The sequence below is a fragment of the Monodelphis domestica genome, chromosome 1, assembly GCF_027887165.1.
Source record: "Monodelphis domestica isolate mMonDom1 chromosome 1, mMonDom1.pri, whole genome shotgun sequence".
In the NCBI taxonomy this organism is placed as follows: Eukaryota; Metazoa; Chordata; class Mammalia; order Didelphimorphia; family Didelphidae; genus Monodelphis; species Monodelphis domestica.
Window position 1 is genome coordinate 265,907,809 of NC_077227.1, and position 21,016 is coordinate 265,928,824.

The window sequence follows — 21,016 nt, forward strand, 5'->3', positions numbered from 1 at the left end:
CTGGGCAATTCATGGTTCATCAGCTTAGCTCTCAGGTCCAGTTGATTTTGTAGTGCTTAGAATACATTCTCAGCTGAATGCTAAACTCTTTCCCTCAGACTTGGTGGAATGCTGTACAGCTCATATGAGCACACACACACACACACACACACACACACACACACACACACACACACACAGACTCACAGTCTTGTCCTGGTTTCCTATCCCACTCCCATCATTCCTTGGTTATTTGTCTTTTTTCTGCAGTTCAAGCAATGCAAATACTATGGGGTTACATTCGCCCACAAGCTTTTTTTTTTTTAACTGATCTAAAGGACTCTAACTGCTTGACTGAAAGCCAGGGCAAATTTTCACAGCTTCAATCTAGGGTCTTAATGGCCCTGGAAAGAGTAAAGGGGGACCAGGTTTAGGAGTTAGGTTTTTTTTTTTAAGCTCATGTCCTGTCCTTTGGTTTGCTTTTGGAACTTCACTTTTGGTAGCATGAAAGATGGAGGAGTGAGTGAAATTAGGGTCAGTATCAATTCATGTTGTTTTTAATCTTCTTTTGGTTTATGGATGTCCTAGACTATGGAGATAGTTGAAGGTGCTTTGTCTTTGGTATGTAATTTTTCTTTTGTAAAGATTTGAGAGGTTAGAGGGACAGAGAAAAAGTTTAGTCCTCCATCTTTGTTGTACATATACTTACTATATCCTCGCCATTATGCTGAGTACAATAGATACAAAAAAAGTAAAAAAACTGAAATAAAATAAAAATCATCTCACCTTGAAGCAGTTCATATTTTTACAAAAATAAAGTTATCTCAGAAGTAAAGTAAGGAGATGGTAGTAGAGAACCAGGAAAAACTTCCTGCAGAAGATTGTATTAAAGTGAAGTCTTAAAGGAAGCTGGGAAAGCTAGAAGATGGAGGTGAAGAAAGAGAGAGTTTTGCAAGTATAAGGGATAGTCAGTGAATAGGCACTGAGTCATGAGATGGAATGTTTCATAAGAGAAATAGTAAATGTAGCTGGATCATAATGCTGATGAAGGGGAGTAAGGTATAAGAAGACTGGAAAGACATAAGGGAAATAAAGCTGACTCTTCCTACCTGTGGTGAATATGGACTTCCTGGTCACATGTAAAACAAGGATGGATCCTGAAGCTCATAGCTGATTAACAAATACCCAAACAAGTACACCATAGCAAGTATCCAAGACAAATCTAAGTTGAAGTAGTTATAATTATTGCCAAAAATATCTAACCTAAAGTACATATGGTCAATTATTGCTTTAGAATACAATTTGATTGGCAAAATACGACTAAAGTCAAATTTTTAAGAAACATACTAGAACATAAATATCCCAATAATTATTATTAAAATTAGTCATCTGAAGAGGCTTTCTATTTTGCTACCCTTACTGCCATTTTTTTCAAAGTATATTTGGATCTCTTCTTGCCATCATTTTCATGAACTTTTTAGATGCCAAATAAGAAATGGTTTCATTATGCTCAAGTCACATTTTATTATTTTGTTTTGTTTTGTTTTACCAAAAAGAGCATTACCATATTGATCAGTGTAGTGCTGCACTTGGAAAAGTCAGACTTGGGGGGGAAAAAAAACCTCAATTAGAATTTTGGCTTTGCCACTTGGCATCAATGTGACCTCAGCAAGACCCTTGAACTTCCTTGAGTCTCATATCTCAAATGTATGACCTTATGTTCATCATATTACTCAATAAATTTAGTTACACATGATACTGGACTGCTTTAAAAACTCACTCATATAGGATAATTATTTGCTACCATGAAATATATTCCAAAGAATGTGCCATAGAAACTGATAGCAGTTGAAAAAATAAGTCCAAAACTGTCTTGAATACTGTGAACATTGCTGGAATAGATGTATAGTCTCCTAAGTAGATTACTTTGAAGAAGAATGTGCATTTGATTATATAAGTTGGATATATAAGTTCTTGCATCTTTATTTTCCACAGAATACCAATGACATCATGAGGTCATATCTTGACTTGAATATGAATTGGATTTAAGTGAATCAGAAAGTCATAAAAGTCCAGTGGCAAGACAAAACTCAGGCTATAGTCTGGGGTGCAGTGGATGACCATGGCATCTTTGATGTCTGACCTATCTTTAAAAACTCCATAGCACTTGCTTTCAGCTGCCTTCATAGAAAAAAATATTTTCTCTTTTCCACCCATTTTAATTGTCATGCAAAACACATTTCCATATTGGTCATTGTTGTGAGAGCAAAGTCATACATAATCCAAACCCCCAAATAAAGCCACAAATAACCTGATGTGAAAGACAACTCCAACAATTGTTTCTCTGGAGGTGGCTAGCATTATGATGGGGATCATAAGTCTTTCAGGATTATCCCAGATCATTGCATTGCTGAAAGTAGCCAAGTTTTCACAGCTAATCATCACCCAATACTGCTGTTATTATGTACAATGTATTCCCAGTTCTTCCTATTTCACTCTGCATCAGTTCCCACAGATCTTTCCAGCTTTTTCTGGAACCACTTTGCTTATCATTTCTTATAGCACAACAGTATTACATTACCAACATGTACTACAATTTGTTCAGCCATTCCCTAATTTATAGATATCTCTTAAATTTCCAATTCTTTCCCACTACAAAAAAACACAGCTATAAATATTTTTGTACAAGTTGATCCTTTTCCCCTTTTTATTATCTCTTTTGGATACCAACTCAGTAGTGGCATTACCAAATCAAAGGGTATGCACATTTTATAGACCTTTGGGTATAGTTCCAATTGGCCCTCCAGAATGGTTGGATCAGTTCACAACTCCATCAACAATATATTAATGTCCTAATTTTGCCATATCTTCTCCAACACTTACCACTTTCCTTTACTGTCATATGGGCCAATCCAACAGGTATGAGGTGGTACCTTTAAGATATTTTAATTGTCATTTCTCTAATGAAGAGTGATTTAGAAGTTTTTAATATAATTAATATAGTTTTGATTTCTTCCTATGAAAATGCTTGTCCATATCCTTTGACCATTTGTCAATTGGGGAATGGCTTGTATTCTCATAAATTTGACTTAGTTCTTTATAAATATGAAAAATTAGACCTTTATCAAAGACATTTGCTATACCCTCCCACAGTTTGTTGTTTCCTTTCTAATCTTGGTTAGATTAGTTTTGTTTCTACAAAAGCCTTTTAATATAATCAAAATTATTCATTCTACATCTCATAATACTCTCATTGGCTGCCTTAATTCCTTCAATTTTTCTTTACTTATTGCTAAAGTTGGCATTTCTAATACTATATTAAAAATAGTGGTAATAATGGGCATCCTTGCTTCAACCTTGATCTTATTGTGAAGACTTCTAACATATACCCATTGCAGATGATATTTACTAAAAGGAATGATCCAATTATTCCTAACCTTTCTAATGTTTTGTTTTGTTTTGTTTTTAAATCCTTACTTTCTGTCCTGGAATCAATACTGTGCATTGGTTCCAAGGCAGAAGAGTGCTAAGGGATAGACAATGGTGGTTAAGTGACTTGCCCAGGGTCCCACAGCTGGGAAGTGTCTGAGGCCAGATTTGAACCCAGGACCTCCTATCTCTAGGCCTGGCTCTCAATCCACTGAGCTATCCAGCTGCCCACCTTTCTAGTGTTTTTAATAGGAATGGGTGTTGTATTTTGTCAAAGGGTTTTTCTGCATCTATTGAGATAATCATATGATTTCTGTTAGTTTGATTATTGATATAGTCAATTATGTTGATAGTTTTCCTAATATTAAACCAGTCTTGCATTTCTGGTATAAATCCCACCCAGTCAAAGTGAATGATCCTTGGGATATGTTGCCATATTCTCCTTGCTGGTATGCTTATTTAAATTTTTGTATCTATAGTCATTAATGAAATTGGCCTATAATTTTCTTTCTCTTTTTTTGTTCTTCCTGGCTTACGTAACAGTACCATATTCATTTCAAAAAAATAATTTGGTAGGATTCCTTCTCTGCCTATTTTCCCAAATAGTTTATGTAGTATTTGATCATTCTTTAAATATTTGATAGAATTCACTTGTGAATCCATTTGGCTTTGGGGATTTTTTCTTAAGGGAGCTCATTAATGGCTTGTTCAATTTCTTTTTTCTGATATGGGATTATTTAGGGATCTATTTCCTCTTTTGATAATCTGGGCAAATTGTATTTTTGTAATGCATTTCACTTATATTGCCAGATGTATTGGTATATAATTGGGCAAAAGAGCTCCTGATGATTGCTTTAATTTCCTCTTCTTTGGTAGTGAGTTCATACTTTTCATTTTTTATGGTGATTATTTGATTTTCTTCTTTCCTTTTTTAATCAAATTAATCAATACTGCCTATTTTATTTGGTTTTTTCCCACAAAAACCAACTCCTAGTCTTATTTATTAATTCAATGATTCTCTTTCAATTTTATTCATTTCTCCTTTAATTTTTAAGATTTCCAATTTAGTCTTTAATTGAGGTTTTAAAATTTGTTCTTTTTCTAGTTTTTTTTAGTTGCATGCCTAATTCTTTGATCTGCATTTTCTCTATTTAATTGACCCAAGAGTATAGACAGATAAATTTTTCCCTAAGTACTGCTTTAGATATATCTCATGAATTTTGATATGTTGTTTTCTCATCATAATTCTCATTAATAAAAGTATTGTTTCTATAATTTGTTTTTTGACCCTCCCTTTTTAGCATTAGATTATTTAGTCTTCAATTAATTTTATTTTTCTTTTCATGGAGCTTTATTGACTATAATGTTTATTGTGTTAATCTGAAAAGGATGCATTTGTTATTTCTGCTTTTTGGCATTTAGTTGCAAAGTTTTTATGCCTTAATACATGGTCAATTTTTGTGTAGGAGCTGTGTACTGCTGAAAAGAAGGTATGTTCCTTTATACTGTCATTCAATTCACTACAGAGATCTATTAGTTCTAACTTTTCTAATATTTCATTTACTTCCTTTATTCATTTCTTGTTTATATTTTGATTTGATTTATCTAGATCTGAAAGGGGGAAGTCGAGGTCCCCCACAAGTATAGTTTTACTGTCTATTTCTTTTTGAAGTTCCATTTGGTGCACATATGTTTAGAATTAATATTACTTCATTGTTTATGGTACTTTTTAGCAAGATGTAATTTCCTTCCTTATCTCTTTGATGTGACTTATTTTTGCTTTAACTGTGTCTGAGATCATGATTGCTACTCCTGCTTTTTTTACTTTAGATGATGCACAATAATTCTGCTTCAGCCCCTTATATTTACTCTGTGTGTGCCACCCTGCCTCAAATGTGTTTCTTATAAACAACATATAGTAGGATTCTGATTTTTAATCCACTCAGCTCTCTACTTCTGTTTTATGGGGTGAGTTCATCCCATTCACATTCATAGTTATGATTACCAATTATGTGTTCCCTTCCATTTTTTCCCCTTTTGATCCTGCTTTTTTCCTTTTTACTCTGTTCTTCCTCACCAGTGTTTCACTTTTTATCTTCCCCCTCCATCCTATTACCCCCCTTCCCTTGTTTTATTCCCCTCCTACTTCTCTATAGGGTAAGATAGGAGTCTGTACCCAAATGAGTATGGTTGTTATTCCCTCTTTGATTCAGTTATAATGAGAGTAAAATTTAAGCATTGTCTGTGAATACCCTCAACCTCCCCTCCATTGTAATAGTTTTTAATGATTCTTTAGGTTAGATAACTTATGCCATTCCATCTCTCCCTTCTGTTTTCTCTCAGTGCAACCCTTTTTTTCACTCCTTGACATTTTTTTGCATATCATCCTAATCAGTCTACTTTCCCACCCTCTGTCTACTCCTTCTAACTGCTCTACTACTAATAATAATTATTAAGAATTACAAATATCCTCTTTCCATGTAGGAATACATTCAGTTTGACCTTATTGAGTCCTTTAAATATTCTCTTTCTTATTTATCTTTTTAGGCTTTTCTTGGGTCTTGAGTTTGGACTTCAAATTTTCAGTTTATGTCTGGGCTTTTCTTCAGAAATGCTTGGAAATCTGTTATTTTATTCAATGATCATTCCCCCCCCCCCCGAATATACTCAGTTTTTCTGGATAGGTGACTCTGGGTTGTAAAACTAAGTCTTTTACCTTTTGAAATATTATATTCCATGCCTTCTGATACTTTAATGTGAAGGCTGCTAAGTCCTATGTGATCCTGATTGTAGTATGTTGGTATTTGAATTGTTTCTTTCTGGCTGCATTTTCTTTCTAGTATTTTCTCCTTGACTTGTGGGCTTTTGATTTTAGCTATTATCTTCCAGGGGATTGTCTTTTGAGGATTTCTTTCAGGAAGTGATCTATGGATTCTTTCAATTTCTATTTTACTCTCTTTTTCAAGACAGTTTTCTTTGCTAATTAATTGTACTATTATTTCCAGGATTTTTTTTTTTTTGGTATCATGATACCAAAATTTCAGGTAGTCCAATAATTCTTAAATTGTCTTTTTTCAATCTATTTTCCAGGTCAGTTGTTTTTTCAATGAGATATTTCATATTTTCTTCTGTTTTTTAAATCATTCTTTTGATTTTGTTTTATTGTTTCTTGATGTCTCAAGAAGGCATTCACTTCTAGTTGCCCAATTCTAATTTTTAAGAAATTATTTTCTTCTGTTAGCTTTTCAGCCTCCTTTTTCATTTGGTTCATTTCTTCTTGCATTGCCTTCATTTCCTCTTCTCCATTTTTCCTCTGCCTCCTTTAATTTATTTTTGAAATCCTTTTTAAGCTCTCCCATAATCTGTGTTCAATTCATTTTTTTTGGACTTTGCATGTGTTTTCTTTGCTTTTATTGTCCCTTTCTGTGTCTGTGCCTTATTCTGTCACCACAAAAATTCTCTGTGTTTAGGTGGATTTTTTTTTGAGTTTTGTTTATTTTCCTAGCCTTTATAAAAGGTAGGCTCTATTCTCTGCAAGGTTAGGGCAACTTCTAAAATTTAAGTCCTTCCTTGATGCTACACTTAGCCTTATTTCCAGGTTTCTTCAATTTTCAGTTCTCCTAAGATGGTGTGATAGTCAGTGGGCTGGGAACTTTGTGAGGCACTGCTAATTCAATTACCCTCCTGCTACTGCTAATAGTTCAATTTCTCACCTCAGGCTTGGGTGTAGGCTTTTGGCCTTACTCTGAGCTCCATCAGGCCAGGAACACAGCTCACAGCAGCCTACCCTGCCTTGGGGCTCTACCTTAGCTTTGGCAAGGGTCATCCAGGGTCTCTCAAGTCAGAACCCTGGGAACTGCCCCTCCCAGGGATGAGGGGGGTCAACTCTGGGTCTATCAACTGCTCCAAACTGAGATCTATGCCCATACCACAAGCCTGGGCTGGGACTCCTGGCCTTGCTTTGGTCCCACATAGATCAGACTGTGAAACACAGGCTGCCCTGGACTGTAATTTTGGACCTTACTACAGATTTTCTTGGAACTTTTAAGAGTTGTGCATTGGGTTGGACCACAATTGACCAAAGCAGGATCTCAAGGACTGGATGTTGGCTTAGCCCCAGCTTCAGAAACTGGTACAATAGATGTGGGGTGGGGGTAGGGAAGGCTTGCTCTTGGATTTCTCCTTACTCCTTTCTGTAACCTCCTGTTGGCCATGTTCTCCTCTCACCCTGGTGTCCCAGATATTCTCTGCCTACCTTTCAAGTTGTTTTCTTGATGAAAGTTGCTTCACTCTGTCTATTTGTTGGTTCTTTCATTCCTGTATTTGTTTTGTGGCATTATATTATGATTGGTTGGAAAGGATTCTCATGGTGGTTTTGAGCTTCTCTGCTTCTATTCTGCTATCTTGACTCTGGATGAAAAAATTATTCTTATTCACCTATTTTGCAAGGGAAAGACTTCCTATGCTTTAGGTCGACAGTTCCCTAACTCATGACTGAGTTTGAGGTCTATTGGTTATCCTCAACCTGATTTAGTCCACCTGTTGAGGTTTAGCCACAGCATAAACTATAGCTTCTTAAAGTCACAGATAAGAGTTGGATGCCAGAATAGATGACAAAAGCTTAAAAGGACACTGTAAGCCTTCACACCAGAGATGCTAGTCCTCCCTGCATACCCCATACACACCAACTTATGTAATATAAGGAATGAATGGGTAGACCCAGAATTCAAACCCATGTCTGTTTATTCTAAATGTAGTATAGAATCCATTATGTCAAACTGCCTTGCCCAGTGATTTCGGGTTTAGTATGTAAGCTCTATATAAAAATTTATAAACACAATCATTTGGGGGGGCTTTTTTTACTATACTTACTCAGTTTTGGTCCCCACCCCCAAATAACAGTACTATTTAGTACAAAATCTAAATATGACACTACTAAAGGAAGAGATGAATAACAATGGGAGTATCTCCATTTGGATTTGATTTCAAGGAAGCCTTTAGGTGTCTTATTAACCCAGAAGTCTCATTCTTAGTGCAATATTTTAGTTATTATTGTCAGTATTCAATATTTCCTAACATTTTTATTTTTATTTTTAGCTATTTGCCTACAAATGTAGTGAGCTGAAATAATAACCCCCTTTTAAATTGCAAAAGATATGTATTTACCTATTTGTTATAAGGCTTTTCATGTTGTCGTGCTGTTGCTATGACAAGACTACTTTGAACACACAGTAGGTAAAATAATATTGTATACTGCACAAAAACCTTAACTAAATGTAAATTTAACCTATAATAACAGCATAGTAATTATAATAATAATTTCTTATCTCTGAACAGGGTTAAAAGCAAAACTCCTCATTGTCATGTAGTATTAGTTGATACCCACAATATTAGTATAACAGTAACTGCCTAATAGACAGGTAAGAAGAAAATTTAGATGTGACCTGAATATTCATATATTTCCCTAATTTTATATTTTTGTTGTTGTTTCTCAGTTTTCTATCATGTCTGACTCTTCATGACCCCATTTGGAGTTTTCTTGGCAAAGATACTGGAGCAATTTATCATATCCTTCTGTAGAAATGGAGATTTTGAACCTTTGACTTCATTCCCCAGAAGTCCTTAGTATTTCCCAAAATTCCCTATAATCTCTCCTGCATCTCCACATTGGTGAGATCACATTATTGGTATTTAACTGGAGGTAAGTCCTCCCATTCCTTCTTTGGCTTGCAGCCAGATGTGATGGTGGTAAGGTGGGGATTTTGAAAATGGCTAACCATCCATGGGCAGATGGTTTTTATTTTGTTTCCTTTTTATTCCTTGATTTCTAATGATCATTTAATAAACCTCCTAAAATATAATATTTTTATTATTAGATATAATTTTAATTTTTATAGTTGGCAACCAGAAGGGACAAGAAAAGCTCTCATTTTTTTTAAGATAGCCTAGATACTTTTTTTAAAGCCACATTTCTCCTAGCAAGGCTTTTCACCCACCCTTGCAAACTGCAAGAGTGGAGCTCTTTGGAGCTGCTGCCTTTTTTTCTTTTCCTACTTTTTGCCAGGTTGCTTGCTCTCCCTACTGGCTGGGCTATTTTTAGCTGGACGACTCTTGGCAAAGAAGAAATAATAAGCCTCTTCTCTCATCCATCTGCTTGAGTCCATGTTCCTCAGTTCCTCACTGCTGACTCTGGTGTTGCTGCTTCCTCCAGCCCCCTACCCCAATTGCTCACCTGGCCCAGTCCCAGCCCCTGGCCCCCAGAAATCCTCCTCCTGATCTCAGGCTCTGCTCCTAAAATCGGCCTTTGATAGGACCTCGATCCCTACCGCTGTACCTGATTACTGCCACTGAGAAGCTAGGAGATGGTAAAAAAAAACTGGGGTGTTCTTTCCTTAGGCAACAGCTGGCCTCCACATGGCAGGGGACCTTGTGGGGGTGGGGGGACAGGGAGAAGGAAGTCATTCTTCCAAATAGGAAGTTGATTACAAGCATGGTGTACTCTATGAAAGAGCAGTACCTTGCCTATTTCAAACAGCTTCTACCATTCATGAGTGCACTGATCCTTTTACTTATCTTGCCTGAGATTCAGGGGAGAAATTCATTATCCTACAACCCTTTGCCATTTGGGTCTGCCCAGTCCCTAAAGTTCATCAAGTTTAAGATTCCTCAAAACCATGTTTTCCCTTGCTATGAGAAATCCCAAAAATGTGACAAAAGGAATCTGAACAGATAAAGAACGGAATTTTAAAGAGTCTAGAGGTGAAATTTTAAGCCTTTTCAGACTCCATTTTTTTATGAAAGTCTCTTTATCTTATTTTTTTGAACATTATTTTATTTGGTCATTTCCAAACATTATTCATTGGACACAAAGATCATTTTCTTTTCCTCCCCCCCCTCCCACCACCTCTCCCATAGCTGATGCACGATTCCACTGGGTATCACATGTGTTCTTGATTCGAACCCATCTTATATATCTGTATCTTATTGTATTTTGCTGATTATCTGCTTTAAGATTTAATTTGTTTGGTTTTAAGTTTATATATTAGTGTATTTAATACTGTTCTGCTACACTGAATCAGTTTAATCTACTGTATTTTAACTATTATATTCTATTACCTTTCCCTTATGACAATTGAAAAAATTATAAAATATTGTAAAAGTCCATAAACAATTGTTTTTTTTTCCATTTTGCATTTGTTAATAGTCATATAGATGATAGATGGACTCATCTTGGCTAATAACCTTTGGAAAATGAGCTAAGAATTTAAATGGATCTTCAGAAAAAAATTTTATTAATTAGTGGTTTCTGAATGGATGAGGTATTTTTATGTTTACATTTTAAAGAATGCTGTATTAAAAGTAGAGCCAAGATGTTTCTATGAATCAGGGAACTGAAAAAAAAGAGCTCCTGAAAAACCTCTTCAAGTTAATTTACTTCCACCAGAACAACCTACATTTCTAGGTGATGTTCTAGACCCAAATAAGTTTTACTTTGTTTAAAAATGTATTTGCTTAAAGTTGAAAGATTTGCTATGTCTGTAAAAATTGTGACAAATATCCATCAATTCATAGGGTTTTTTGTCATACAACAACTTACATGAAATATGATAGTAGGTTTGTTTGTTACTGTAATTAATTGGGTTATTGTGAATTTTGGGGACTTTGGTACCTCTTTGAATTGCATTATTTACTGTATGACTGTTTCATTCTGAAAATAATTTGTACTCACACAGTGGTTAAGTTAAAAAGGAAATGTATCTCATTTTTTTTTTGGTGAGAAACCTTTGTATTATACCTCTCCTTGGATGAAAGAGTGTGTCACTGATTGTAAGCTATATATTTTTAATTTTTTAAAACTCTTATTATTGTTTTTGCATGCATGTGCAATATACTATTTCAGTTTTATTTTTTTTCTCCTTTTTGTATTTGAAGCATATGTCAACAGTATTGAGAAGATTATCTTTAACTTTTTTTGATTTTGCAGTAATATAAGTTTAAAATACATTTGCCCTGATGTCAATGTATACCCAAAAAGCTTTAGACTATAAAAAATGATGCCATTGATTGTTTAAAAAAATTATGGGACTTTGCTTAATGATTCTGTCTGATTCCAGTACAAGAGAATACAAAAAGAGCCCTTGCACAGTGCCAAAGAAGCACAATGCTAAACTCCATAGTGCCAATTGAGCACAAGGTCAAAGAACAACCAATCCTGATGGGAGCCAAGACAAGAGGACTTGAACTTGTTTGGGGTTCAATGTTGTGGCTGTTTAACATGTGTTAAAGTCAGGTCTTCCTTGTTTCACATTCTACCAAGTATCTCAAATTTGGCTCCTACCTGGCTCCTATAATTTAGTACCTTTTCTGTCTTTTATGGTGTGGCAAATTTTCTATAGTCCTGGCTACTGATTGGGTAAATGCATAATTGCTTAAATAATTTTAATTGAGCTCTGATTCAAGGACCTGTTATAGATTTATTTTGCCTTTACTTAGAATTTTTACACACAAGACTGTGATAGTCTATATTTTGTCCAGAAATTATCTTTTTTATTTTGATTTTTTGATGTTTTTTATTTCTCTTGCCAATTGATTCATATACCTCATAACTCAGCCATGCATCCCTAAGTGATCCCTGTGTTTTTCTATCACCTTCTTCATGGAGGGAGGGTAATATAAAATTATTGTTGTTTTAAACTGCAAAGTTTAAAATCTTTTTGAGAGTAATTTTAGGTTAAGAAACATGATACCTCTCAAAATCCAGAGAATGAACTGTTTGGAAAAGGCACAATGAAGATGCCTCCACAGACCACACACTGCACCAGAAGATCCAGAGTGAACTTTGGGATGTGGTGATCTGAACTGTGTGGGGTTGAATGCATTTGTTTTGTATGTATACTCTTATGATTTAAGAAGTCTGTTTACTACTCTCCTGACCTGTGCTCTGGGCTGTATGTGATCATAAGCAGTCTTTTCTTCCTGAAACTTGTCCCTGCTTCCCTGTGGCAACAAGCTATGGTGTGCTAGTGCTCCTTATCAGCCTAGGACTATGACCCAGGACTGGGATCTGGATCCTCATTTGAACTATGCAACAGTCTTCACCCAGTGCCAATATAATACCAACAGGTAATTTTCTTACCTGTCATCTGATCACCTTATCTTCTGTGGGTAGAGGGCTCCAGAATCTGCTGTAGTCAATTCAGTCCCCCCCCCCCCCAAGGCCTTCTGCTGCCTTGCTCTGTGGTTCAAGGACTCTCTATTGGCCTGTACAGAGGTTTAGTTGGCCTTGTTACTGTCTTACTGGGGCATTACTCTACCTTCTAAGTTGTCTTATGCAAGAAAATTGTTTTGTTCTATCTTTTGTGGATTCTGTTGCTCCAGAAATCATTTTGAAGTATTATTTTAAAGTTGTTTGGAAGGAGAATTTAGGAGAGCTTAGGTGAGTCCCTGCCTTTTCTCTGTTACCTTGGCACTGCCCCCTTTGGATCATTAATATTTAACAAAATAGATAAAAATACAATATAATACAAATATATGTGGTTTTCTAAGCCAACATATAACCTCATGTATCTTTATGTGTGGTTTAATGATGCTATTTCTTTTTTTACTTTTGTAGCAGCCTGATGCTACAAGATCTTCTTGGATGGGTTGATCATCTGAAAGGAAAGTTGGGGACTGAGGGAATATGGGTGGAAGGGTTAAAGATTAAGGTAGGAAGGACAAAAGAATAACAAAAGACTTAGTAGATTCAACATCAGAAAAATGTAGAGTATAGGGCAGGATATTTCAAAGAGCAAAGGAACTGGGTTTAAATCCAAGAATAACATACCTAACAAAGTTGAACATAATTATATAAGGGGAAAATGAATATTTAACAAACTAAAGGAGTTTCAACTATTCTTGGAGAAAATTCCCAAACTCAGAAAATTTGACATAAGAAGATAAATATGAAAGATTGACTACAAGTGACCCAAAAGGTAAAATTGTTTAATTTTTATGGAGAAAATGTCATCTATATCCCTTAAGAATTATATCATTACCTGAGTATTTTGAATGGACAAATATAGATAAAAGACTCAAGGCCAATTAGAATATAATGGAATGAGATAAACTAATAATAAAATAGAGCAGGAAGAGGTAAAGTGGGGACAATTATCACATGTAAACGAAGAACGAGGTAAAACTGTCACAGAGAAGAGGAGGAGAGAGTAGAAGCCTGGTAAAACTAAAACCCTACTCTGATCAGATTTGGGGTAAAGAGACAACAACATATACAAACAGTAGGATAAAAGTCTTTTTAACATAGAAAGAAATAGTAGGAGAAGAGTGCAAGATAATGGAGAGACTAAGAGTCCCTTTAAGAGCCTAAGGGACTAAGAGAAGAAAAATTAGATTAAGAGAAAAGAAGACAAGGGAGAGATACCTAGAGAAGTAAGTACAAATAGGTAAGATTAAATGATAGGGAGAGGCTCTTAGGACAAGATAAAAGAGATATTTTTAGAATCAAACCCATATCAAAAAGTAGAAGGGCATAGTTGGGAGGACAGGAAGAGACATTTTGGAAAGTGGAACAATTTAGAACTAGAAGGGCAAAGGGATAGAAGGAAAGGTTTCTAAGAAGGTGGGTGAATTTGGTGGGTAGAATAAATTATATGTCTAAGGAGGAAAATGGCAAAAAGAGAGAATGAGAAGGACAAACAGTGAGGACAAACAGAATGGAGGGAAATACACAACTAGTAATTATGACTTTGAATATAAATGGTATGAATTCACCTATAAAATGAAAATGAATAGCAGAATGGATCAAAAATCAAGACCTGACAATATGTTGTTTCCAAGAAACACACTGAAAAATGAAAGGCATCTGTAGAGTAGAGTAAAATTAAGGCATATATCAGAACATGCTATGCTTTAGTTGATACACAGAAAGCAGAGGTAGCAATCATGATCTCTGACAAAATTAAAGCTGAAATAGATATAATCAAAAGAGATAAACAGGAAAACAATATTAGGTTAAAAGTTACCATAGATAATGAAAATTATACATATTAAACCTTTATGCACCAAATTTTTTAGCATTCAGATTTTTAAAGGAAAAACTAAACGAGTTACAGATGGAAATAGATAACAAAACAATAATAGTGAGGGATTTTAATTTTTCCCTCTCAGAACCAGATAAACCTAATCAAAAAACAAATAAGAAGGAAATCAAGGAGATGAATAGCATCTTATATACATTTAAGTATGCTAAATAGCTGGAGAAAATTGAATGAGAACATAAAGAAATACACCTTCTCAGTAGTAGAAGTTACCTGTAACGGAGGGTGGTTTGGGAATGGGATTAGATGATTTAGAGAGGGCTAGTATCAGAACATTTCACTGATTTGGGAAGGTCAACAGAACCAGTGTCAGTAAATTGACTGGGCTGACAGGCTAACAGACAGGCAGAGCCTATCCTGAGGTAACAAACACAAACCACTAAATAACAGGAATAGATGTTGGATTTATTATGACAAGGAAGGTGAAAAGGGAATTTGGATAATCCTAAACTAATAACTACCTAAACCTCCCCCAGATCTAAATGTCTCGTCACCGAGAGTCTTCATAGATTTTGAGCTAATCTAATCCTTACATATCTGTCTAAAGACCCCAGTCCCTAATATGGATAAACCTACATTAACCCCAAACCCCCCTTTTGATGCTAACAGAGGCAGTGAGTTTTGGTAGTATGACAGGACAGGGCCCAGGGAGAGGTCCTGGATCCAGAAGGACCTCAGACCTAATCTTATAGACAGATGGCCCAAAGGGTTCAGGATCACACCAGGAAACTCAGTAGATGACAACAAGCCATCAGGTTAGCAGGTAGAATGGGAAAGACAAGATAGAAATAGCCACCAAGAGAAAGCAGTCAATCCCTCCAGGTCAAACCAGAGAAAACCCCCAGCTCCAATCTCAGTTAACTGTCTCACACTCCCCCCCCCCACACACATTCTAGAATCTTTTCTCTGCATCTGTATCTCCCTGTAGATCCATCTCATATGCTCAAATCCTCTCTTCCTTATAACATACCTTTACAAAATTGACCATATATTAAGGTACAAAAGCATTATAGTTAAATATAGAAAAACAGAAACATTAAATGTATCCTTTGCAGACCATAATATGGTAAAAACTGAATATCATAAAGGACCATAGAATCACAAAGTAAAAACTAATTGGAGACTAAATAGCTTAAAGAATGAATGGGCTAAGGAACAAATCTTAGAAACAATACATAATTACATTAAAGAGAATTATAATAATGAGACAACATACCCATACAGGATAATACATAACAAAATGAGTAGAACTAAGAAAACATTATACATAGCTACAGATTTGAATCTTGGAGAATACATTTTTAATGTTACCATGAACTGAAAGGTTAGAAACATGAAAGACATAATTTAAATGAACATGTATGTCTCCAGGATGATGCCCTCTCTGATGCACAGAGTAAAGGAGGGGCTGGAATATATAAATAAATTCTTTTTATAATAATAAAAAATTAAGAATAGCAGATAGTGTGTATATAATATGAAAAAAAATAGAATTTGACAAGTTAGAGCTCCATGAGACATCCAGAAACAATAAAATAAAATAAGAATGAAAAAATAGAAGAAAAAGAGAAATATCTCACTGGAAAAACAACTAACATGGAAAGCAGTTTGAGGAGAAATAATTTAAGAATTATTGGACTACACTAAAGCCATCATTTTAAAATGAGTTTAGACATCATGTTCCAAAAATTATAAGGAAACCTACCTACATTGATACTCTAAAAGAAGAGGGTAAAATATAAATTTAGGGAATTCACAGATTATCTCTTGAAATATAGCCCAAAATTAAAACTCTCAGGAATATTATAGTCAAAATCCAAAGCACCCAGGTCAAGGAGAAAGTATTGCAAGAACCTAAAAAGAAACAATTCAATTCAGATTCAAATATCATGGGTCCACAGTCACAAGATTTAGTAGCTTCTACATTAAAGGATCAGAGGGCATGGAATAAGATATTCCCAAGGGCAAAGAAACTAGGACTTCAACCAATAATCATTCCCCCAGCAAAATTAGAGCATAATTTTTCAGGAGGGAGATGCATATTCAATAAATAGAGAACTTCAAAATATTCCTGATAAAATGGTGAAAAGAGCTGAATTGAGAGTATGACTTTCAAATACCAGACTCAAGAAAAGCATAAAAAGGTAAACAGAGGGGGAGAAACTAGGCAGTTCTGTTGATAGAAAGCCAAGCCCAGAGATAGGAGGTCATGTATTCAAATCCCCAGTCGATAAAAGGCCAAAAGCTATGAACAGATAATATTCAGATAAGGAAAACAAAGCAATCTGTAGTCCTATGAAAAAATACTCAATATTTATTGATTAGAGAAATGCAAATTTAAACAATTCTGAGCTCCAAACTCATAGCTATCAGATTCATTAATATGACAGAAAAGGAAAATGTCAAATGTTGGTGGGGATGTGGGGAAAATGAGATACTAATTCTCTGCTGGTGGAGTTGTAAATTTATTCAAACATTTTGGAGAGCAATTTGTAAGTATGCCCAAAGGAATATAAAATCCCTCATAGCCTTTGATCCAGCAAATCTACTATCAGGTCTATATTCCAAAAAAGATTTTTTAAAAAGGAAAAAGGGTCTATTTGTAGAAAATATTTATAGCAGTTCTTTTTGTTGTGGCAAAGAATTAGAAATTGAAGCGATGGCCATCAATCGGGAAATGGGATATATATATATATATATATAATAGAACACTATTGGTCATATAAGAAATGATGAGCAAGATGCTTTCAGAAAAACCTGGAAAGACTTATGTGAACCTGTGTAAAGTGAAATGAGTAGGACTAGGAAAACATTGTACACACGAACAGCAATATTATAAGATGATCAGTTGCAAATGACTTATCTTTTCTCAGCAATACAATGATTTGAAATTATCTAAGATCATTGATTGCAAGAGATGTGATGAAAAACACTATCCACCTCCAGAGAAAAAAGTGATGATTGAATGCAGATGGACACATGCTTTAAATTTTTTTCATTTTTCTAGTTTGTATGGAAATATATTTTGTATGACTATACATGTATAACCTATGTCAAATTGCTTGCCATCTCAGGGAGGGGGAGGAGAGTAAGGGAGAAATTTTGAAACTCAAAAATTGTTATAAGTACTAAAAATTGTTTTTAGGTATAATTGGGGAAAATAAAATATTAAATATTTTGTTAAATATTTCCCAATTACATTTTTAATCTGGTTGTAGACATAGTGTAGTAGTGGACCATTGTGTCTGACACCTCTGTTGTAGTTCACAACCAACCCATCCCTTTTCATCCTCTATGACTCAGTCATGTTCTCCCATAAATCTTTCATATGAGCATACGCAACATATCTGGGGATCTACCTCTAGGATAAAGGCTGTCCATTATATTACCTCTTACCTCATGACTTATTCCCACTCTGTTTTGGTCAGATCTTTCTAATGACATCTTTCACTCCAATTCTGGTGTTCAGTGGGAAGGTTAGATTTGGCAACTTTGCTCCCTAAAGCATAATAGGCTCAGCTTAAAGGGTAATTGTGTAAGAGTTCCTACTTCCTTCAGGGAACACCTTCCTGAATTCTTAATACTTTACTGGTTGTAATGGTGACTATAGAGTTGGAGAGGAGTAACATTTTATACCCTACTAGAGTATAAATCCTTCCTTGCCTGTAAAAGGATTACTTTTTATAATATTTTGCCCCAGTAGTTCAGCATATCTGTCAGGAGGGAGGAAGCATATTTCATTATCTATTCAATAGATTCATTGATTCCCTGAACCCTGAACTTCCACTTCTGTCATTATTTAGAATTAGCCTTCCCTTTAGTAATCTTCTCATTTATGCTTTAGCAGTCATTGTGTATATTGTTCTTTTAGTTCTGCTTATTTTTGTGGTCTTTCTGTACTAAGATTTCATGAAGGTCAAATCCATCAAAATTGCTCAAATTAATTCTATGTATCTTTCCCCTAACTGAGCTGATGTAGGAACATTATTACCCTATAGATTTTCCATCTCTTTGTCAACTTTAATCTAAGTGTACCACAGCACTTTTGACCATGACATTCACAGTATACCTGTAGTCATTCTACACCCATAAAGATGTTTTGTAGGTCATATGCAAAATTAAAATGAACCCTTAGCTTTGATTCTCTCAATTTTCACAAGGAAAGAATTTCCTCAAATTTCATAGGCAAAGAGTGAGAAACTATAAATGAGATTCTTTGAAATTTCCTCTTTGGGTTCAAGGAATTTACATTGTGGGGGCTAATTGTCAGAAAGTTTAATTGTTACCCTGGAACTCTTGCTTCCCTTGTGTGCTGGTGGCACACTGTGGGAGCTAATAGTGAGAAAATGTGTATGTCGCTCTGCTGCTCTCTCTTCATTAAGCTAATGGCACATTTTTCTCTCATTTTCTCCCTAGGGAGGCTGTAGGAGTACAGCCTTATAATTGTTGCTCTTACTGTAATTGGAGGTGGTAGGAGTATATATAATCTCATTGTCTTTCCTGTGTGGTGGTAGGTTTATTTATGACCTATTGATCGTTTCCAGCCGCTGCTGAAAACTCAGTGAGTATTACATTAGCTTTCCCTCCAAGGAGAATGACTACTGCCAAGGGTTGTACTGCTAAATAAAGACTATTATTAACTGGAAAGACTATAAACTAGAGATGGCCCACTGTACCAAATATAAACTTAAGCAACAGCAAACAAAGGGACTAGCGACTTCTATATGTTATGAGCTTTCTTCCCTCCCCCCTCCCCATACAAGATATGGAGTCTTGATCTTTGCCTTTCTTTAGATAGATGAACTAAATGGTTTGGTTTTTTTCTTTCTAGACAGCATAAAACTTCTTGTTCCCTACTGTTCTTTTCTCTTCCCCCAGTGGAAAATTTTAAGAAGTTTAATTTGAAAGAACCCTCAGGTCACGGGGAAATGTGAGCGAATTTCTCATTTTGGGAAGCATTCTGGGTGTTTCAATGGAGTTACTTTAGGGAGCATTCTATCCTCATTTTCCCAGAATAAGATTGGTTACACCTGCCTCTCAAGGTTCTAGGGGGTATACTTGAAGAATTGAGGTGGATCCAGGTTCATCTGCTTGTATATCATTATCTCTTTTCTGCCTTTCCTATCTATAGGCTCAAAACTTGACCAAAAATCTCTTCTTCAAAAAACACTGTAACTACAAAAATAAGCTAAACTTCTCAGAGCTATAAAAATTTCAGCGCTAGAATTCATTCTGTTCCTGACTGAATCTGTTAAAAATCTCTGATCCTTGCAAAGCCACTCAAAGTTTTTGTGAATTCAAGTTGACCATTTAGGGTGTCTGTGAAGTCAGATCCTAGTAATGAGGGGCAACATGTAGTGGGGATTGATTTGCTGGACTGAGTCATTTCTTCTGGAGTTAACCATGTGCTATAGACGTTTTTGGTGTAGAGGAATTTTGAAAAGGAACATGTTCAATCAGAGGTCTCTCATTGTTTTCCCTATGCATGCTAACACTGCCCTCCATCTTGATTATGGATGAATAAGAGAGTTGTTTTGTGATCCAAAAGAACTGGGGAACAAATAAGGGGACTGCTGCATTTTCCCAAAGTAAGTCCTTTAGCACTGAGATAAAACCTGTCTTTCCAGATGTCCTGGGATTAAAAGTTAGTGTGAAAGCTCTTCCCTAATTACCTTCCATTACATGTACATGTACAAGTTTAAACTTGGCCGATATTCCCCTAACAGATATTAACAGAGTTCTATCTAGAAAGAGATAGATAGATAGATAGATAGATAGATAGATAGATAGATAGATAGATAGATAGATAGATGGATGGATAGATGGATGGATAGATGGATGGATGGATGGATGGATAGATGGATGGATGGATGTGATTGTTTATTTTTTTATTCCTAACATTTGGCTCTTTCTCTGCTCCATTACAAACATGCCCAAATCCTCCATGTGACCTTGCCATCTGCTTAATCAATCTATAGTTATGTCTATAATAGCTATTTATTTCTTCTAACTTATAATAGATGCTTAAAGCTCAAAATACGCATATGCACCCAAAGAAAAATACTTAAAGTATAATTGACTATCACTCCTATTCTATACTCTCTGTAGTATCATCAAATATGAAACACTTTTTCAGACTACTAAATAAATATTTTATTTTTACCTTAGACCTGTACTATCTAAAGTAATCACTTAATGGTCATATCATCTGGAAAATTAGAATATAACCCTCCTCATAGTGGTGGTTATCTTTTCCTAGATATCAGCCAATAAGCACTTGCTATATAACAACCATTGTGTTAAGTGCTAAAGATGCAAAGAAAGTCAGTAACAATCATAATTCTAATAGGGGAGACATGCAAGTAAGTAAAGTCAATATATATACAAAATAAATGAAAGATAATCTCTGAAGAGAAGTCATTAGCAGGTCAGAAGATTAGAAAAGGCCCCTGAAGAAGGTAAATTTTGAAATGAAACTTCAAAAAAAACTAAGGAAACTCAGTAAAAAAGGG